The sequence below is a fragment of the Micromys minutus genome, assembly GCF_963924665.1.
Source record: "Micromys minutus genome assembly, chromosome: 30".
NCBI lineage: Eukaryota > Metazoa > Chordata > Mammalia > Rodentia > Muridae > Micromys > Micromys minutus.
The window spans coordinates 32,365,571-32,372,095 of NC_137965.1; the positions used below are offsets into that span (position 1 = coordinate 32,365,571).

A 6,525-nucleotide genomic window follows, 5' to 3' on the forward strand; every position below is an offset into this window, starting at 1 on the left:
GTAATCTTGGCAAAGGCAGGGATCTAGCCCCTGGTTTAGATGGTCGCTGGAGTGTTTCAGCTCATTGCACACTGAGTTAATTCCCTTGTGTGTACATAAAACAGATTTACTCTAGTTTGTCGCCCAATGACATCTGACTCAAATGGAACTGCATCACACTGTAGTCACCCCTGCCAGGACAACCATGATTCATTTGGAAGAGAGGATGCCATCATCCAAGGGTGTGCATTCAGGACTGATTCTCAGGTCACCCCATAGAGGAATCCCATGTGAAAAGTCAAGAGAGGATTGGGTCCCCTCCCGTCTGAACCTGAGCCCTGAGCAGACCTTGGGCGCTGGTGCCATACCCAATCCCACAACACCCAGAGGAAACACGTCATCCAGGTGCTCTAACATACCCAGGACCACGGGTGTCCTAGCTCTGCCAGAAGCACAGGATCACAAGAATAGAGGAACACAGGGACACGGGGGTACTAACAGGCACAGCATCACAGAGGAAGCTAGACTCTCAGGAGATCAGACATGCCCAGGAGCACTGGAGCTCTGACAGACTCAAGGACATCAAGAACTTAATTACACTGAGATTCCAGTATCTCAGAGGCAGCTTGACTCCCAGGAGCTCTGACATACTGAGGATCCCAGCATCACAGGATCCCAGAATCATAGGACCGCAGAGACACCTGGACTCTGAGAAGTTCTGACACAATCAGGATCTCAAGAAGGACAGGCTCCAGTCAGAGACAGCTGGGACAGGTAGCAATAGAGACAAGCAGGTGGAGAGAAGCAAACACAAGAACATAAGCAACAGAAACCTAGGCTACTTGACATCATCAGAACCCAGTTGATCCATTACAGCGAGTCCTGGATATCCCAACACACCTGCAAAGCAAGATTCTGATTTGAAATTATATCTCATGATGGTGATAGAGGAGTTGAGAAATAAATAACTCCTTTGAAGAAATACAAGAGCGGTGGGGAACATGGCGGCTGCCGCGGGTTCGCTCTGGAGCGATGGCGGCGGTGGTGACAGTGGCAGTGGCGGCTGGGGCAGCAGCAGCAGCAGTGGTGGCCACAATGGGATCTTCTTCATCTCTTTGCTCTGTCTTTTTTTTTTTTTTTTTTTTTCGTCCTCTTCGTTCCGGGCGAGGGCTCATGCACTTCCCCTAAGGGCGGCCAGCTCCCATGGTTCCCGAAGAGCTGGGAAGGCGGAAGTAAAGGCATGACTTCCTGGCGCCACAGGGAAATAGGGTGCAAGTCCAGAAACTGTTTCCCCACCACCACCTGTTGAAAAACTGAGTCGAAGGCGTCTCCGGATCTGAACAAACGGAAAGTCGCTAAGATTGGATGCGTCTATAGTTTTGTATCAGTTACTACTTAACACGAAGGAGGGGAAAAAGTGGAAATTAAGCCGAGCCTTATTCAGAGACAAAATAGAACGATTTGTTGTAACAGCACCACCTGCAAGAATTCGTTCTAAGACTGCATTGTGTGTAACGCCTCTGGATCGAGTCACTAAATTTGGAGGTGAACTTCGTGAAGATGGAGGAAAACTCTTTTGCATTTCTTGCAATGTGGTGCTGAATCATGTTCTCAAGTCTGCCATTAGTCACCACCTCACGTCAAAGACTCATACGAAGAGGAAGGCAGAATTTGAAGAGCAGAATGTGAGAAAGAAGCAGAGGCCCCTGACTGCATCTCTTCAGCGCAACAGTGCCGCGCAGACAGACCTTGTGAAAATGTGTCTGGAAGCCAACATCCCCCTGGAGAAGGCTGACCATCCAGCAGTCGGAGCATCTCTGTCTCGACACGTGAGGAACGGAGGATCCATACCTAAGTCAGACCAGCTGAGGAGAGCGTATCTGCTGATGGATGTGAGAAAGAGAATCAGCTCCTCAACTCACAAGACTGCTGACAAGGCAGTTATGACCATTGTGACCAAGATAATAATGTGGAGTATTAAAGTTAACGTGTTGATTGTGTGGTTCATTTTCATATTTGTTTCATTTTCAATCATGTGATACAGAATAGTTTTGTAATGTGTATATAGTTGTAGGCAAAAGGAAGAAACCTCACTGCAAAACTTACTGCAAATTTTAGTCACAGATAGTATAAAATAAAACTTAACTATAGAGTGTGTTAGGCTATCTGAACCTAATGTTTATCTTTAAAACTAATGGATGTTCTCCTGAAGTGTTTGTGCATGGAAGGAGTTCTCTGCATTGTAGCCCTGTTGCCGTGTATGGTGGGTTTTTTTCTTTTTTTTGTGTGAAGTTACATAATTATTTGGATTGAGAACTAGCCTAGAAAATTGAAGCTGCTGCCAGGGTATACCTCTTACAGGATTTTAAAGAAGTTCAAATTCTTTTCAAAATAGAATAGAAGGCAGGAAATGTTCTTAGAATTTGAGATCTCTAGGAGAAATGACTGTTCGAATGAAATTCTACTTGTCTCTGAAATAATGGCCTAACCTTCACTTCCTCATGCTCTCTTTTTCTCCTTTTCAACGACATGTATGCAGTACCAGGTTCAAGTGACAAAAAAGACTAAGATCTCTATTAATGTCTTTGCCAAAAGCCATAGGAAAAATTGCAGTGATGAGATTCTAGTCTAGAACTATGAACAAAAATTTTTGAGGCATAGATTTTGTGTTAAATACCCTCCTGGATGCAAACTTTTTATTTAAATTATTTTTAATTAGAAATATTCTGCATTTACATTTGATATTATCCCCTTTCCCCAATAACATTCCCCCTCCTATTGCCTACATGAAGGTGCTCCCTCTCCCAACCACCCACTCCCACCTCAGCAACATGACATTCCCCTACACTGGGAAAACAACCATTCACTGGACCAAAGGCCTCTCCTCCCATTGATGCCAGAAAATGATATCCTCTGCTGCATATGCACCTGGACCATGGGTCTCTCCATGTGTGCTCATTGGATGATGTTTTAGTCTCTGGGAGCTGTGGTGGGTTTGGTTACTTGATAATTTTGTTTTTCCGATGGGGTTGCAGACCCTTAGATTCCTTCAGTTCTTTCTCTAGCTTCTTCATTGGGGTTCTTGTGCTCAGTGTGACAGCTGCAAGCATCCTGCTCTGTATCAGTGTGGCTCTGGCAGAGCATCTGAGGAGGCATCTATATCAGGTTTTTGCCAGAAAGCATACTTGACATGAGCAACAGTGCTTGGGTTTACTGGTCAAAAATGGGGTGCATCCCCAGATGAAGCAGTCTCTAGATGAACTTTTCTACAATCCCTTCTCCTCTATTTGTTTCTTTATTTCCTCCCATGAACAGTTTGTTCTTGCTTCTAAAAAAAAATTAAGGCATCCACTTTCTGGTCTTCCTTCTTTTTGAGCTTCAAAAGTTCTGTGAATGATTCAATGGGTATTCCAAGCTTTTGAGGCCAGTATCCAATTATAAGTGAGTATATACTCTGAGTGTTCTTTTGTGACTGGGTTACTTCACTCAGGAAAATAGGTTCAAGTTTCATCCACTTGTTTAAGAATTTCATGAAGTCATGGTTTTTGATAGCTGAGTAGTACTCCATTGTGTATATGCACCAAATTTCTGTATCCATTCCTCTGGTGAGGACATCTGGGTTCTTTCCATCTTCTGGCTAATATAAATAAAGCTGCTAAAACCATGGTTGTGCATGTGTCCTTGTTAGATATTGAAGCTTCTTTTAGATATATGCCCAAGAGTGGTATAGCTGGGTCCTCAAGTAGTGCTGTGTTCAATTTTCTGAGGAACCACCAGACAGATTTCCAGAGAGCTTGTGCCAGTTTACAGTCCCACCAGCAGTGGAGGAGTATTCCTCTGTCTCCACATCCTCTCCAGCATCTTCTGTCACCTGAGTTTTTGAAATTAGCCATTCTGAGTGGTGTGAGGTGGAATCTCAGAGTTGATTTGCATTTCTGAAAACTAGGGATGTTGAACATTTCTTTAGGTGTTTCTCAGACATTCTATATTCCTCAGTTAAGAATTCTTTGTTGAGGCCACCAGGAACAGCTGAGATCCAGAGACACAGGCCTGGTGAGACTGCCCTGCAAGTAGCCAGAGCACAGAGAGGTCTGGGCCAAGCGCCCGGAAAGTGCCACCTACCTCCAATTGGCTCAGGGAAACAGGAAATCTGCTTTAGGGACTTGGTTTCCAACCAGAGGACACATGTGTGCAGAAAAAACTCTCAGGCCATTAGACACAGGGAAGAGCAGAGATGCAGGGACACAGGCCAGGTACACAGAAGAGACAGAACCAATCATGGACAACAAGACCACATATAATCACAGACAACACGATGACAAAAGGAAAGTAAAAGGTCTTACCCAAGGGAAACCAAGACAACCTGGCAAAAACAGAACCCAGTTCTCCAATCACAGCAAACAGCAGAATTCCAAACACACCAGAAAAAGAAGACTCAGACCCGAAATCATACCTCAAGATAATGATAGAGATCCTTAAAGATGAACAGGAAGAAAAGCGTAAGAAATATAAGCTTTTAAAGAGGAAAAACAAAAAATAACACTTAAAAAAATCAAAGAACTAAAGGAAAGCAGAACCAAAGACATGAAGGAATTGAAGAAGGAATTTAAAATGGAAAAGGAAACAATAAATAAAATGCTAAAAGAAACAACACTGGAGGTAGAAAACCTAAAAAAGAAATCAGGAGTCACATATGCAAGCATTTCCAACAGACTACAAGAGATGGAAGAGAGAATCAATGGGGCCTAAGACAACATTGAAAACATAGACAAAACAGTCAAAGAAGATGCAAAAACCAAACAGATCCTAACCCAAAATGTCTAGGAGATCCAGGACACAATGAGAAGACCAAACCTAAGGATAACAGGGATAGAAGATGGCGAAGACTATCAACTAAGAGGTACAGCAAATATCTTCAACAAAATCATAGAAGAAAACGTCCCTACTCTTAAGAATGAGATGACAGTGAGAATAAAAGTAGCCTACAGAACTCGAAATAGATTGGACCTGGAAAGAAATTCTTCCTGACACATAATAGTCAAAACGCCAAGTGCCCAAAGCAAAGAAAGACACTAAAAGCAATAAGGGAAAAAGGTCATGTAACATATAAAGGCAGACCAATCAGAAGCACACCTGACTTCTCAAAAGAGATTATGAAAGCTAAAATATCCTGAACAGACACCACACACCCCTAAGAGAACACAAGTGTCAGCCTAAGCTGCTATACCCATCAAATCTCTCCATCACCATGATAGAGAGACTAAGATATTTAAGACAAAACTAAATTTATACAATATCTCAGCACAAACCCAGCACTACAACAATTATAAGTGGAAAACTCAATACAATGAGGTAAACTACATCCTAGTAAAAACAAAAATATACCTAAGCAAGATAATCAAAAGAAGAAAGACACACAGGCACAATTCTACTTCGAAAAGCAAAAATAGCAGAAAACAGCAACCAATATTCCATACTATCTGTTAACATAAATGGACTCAATTGCACAATAAAAAGATATAGGCTATCAGACTGGATACATAAACAGAATCCAGCATTTTGCTGCAAACAGGAAACATCTCAGAGACAAAGAAAGACACTATCTCAGAGTAAAAGGTGGGAAAAAAACTTACAAGCAAATGGCACCAAGAATCAAGCTGGAGTGGCCACTCTAATATCTAATAAAGTAGATTTTCAACCAAAAGTTATCAAAAAAGATAAGGAAGAACATGTTTTACTCATTACAGGGAAAATTTATCAGGAGGAACTCTCAAACCTTAACATACATGCTAAAATACAAGAGTACCCATATTCATAAAAGAAATCCTACTAAAGCTCAAAAAATATATTGCACCCCACACAATAATAATGGGAAACCTCAACACCCCACTCTCATCAATGGACAGACCATGGAAACAGAAACTGAACAAGGACACAGTGAAACTAGCAGAGGTTATGAACTAATTGGAATTAATATACATCTACAGAACATATCATCTCAAAACAAAAGAATACATGTTCTTCTCAGCATTTCATGGCACCTTCTCCAAAACTGACCATATAATCAATCACAAAACAAGCCTCAATAGATATAAGAAGATTGAAATACTCCCATGTATCCTATCAGATCAACATGGACTAAGGCTGGTCTTTAATAACAGTGACAACAAAAAGACCATATACACATGGAAACTAAACAATGCTCTATTAAACGATAGCATTGTCAGAGAAGAAATAAAGAAATTAAGGATTTTCTAAAATTTAAAAATTAATGAAAACACAACATACCCAAACCTATGGGATGCAACAAAAGCAGTAGTGAGAGGAAAACTCATAGCTCAGTGTGCTTCCAAAAAGAAACTAGAGAGAGCATACACTAGCAACTTGACAACACAGTTGAAAGCTCTAAAACAAAAGGAATCAGATACACCCAAGAGGAGTAGACGGCAAGATATAATCAAACTCAGAGCAGAAATTGACCAAAGAGAAACAAAAAGAACCATTCAAAAATCAACAAAACCGAGGGGTTGAGAAACTGGTGAGTGG

The 6,525-nt window shown here is 41.5% G+C and overlaps 1 pseudogene across 1 annotated transcript; it reads left to right on the forward strand.

Moving 5' to 3' along the window:
• Positions 1 to 980: 980 nt before the first annotated feature.
• LOC308439996 (CGG triplet repeat-binding protein 1-like) lies at positions 981 to 1,912 on the forward strand (annotated as a pseudogene). The gene is made up of 2 exons: positions 981 to 1,101; positions 1,357 to 1,912. The product of its transcript is annotated as a CGG triplet repeat-binding protein 1-like (transcript).
• Positions 1,913 to 6,525: the final 4,613 nt, after the last annotated feature.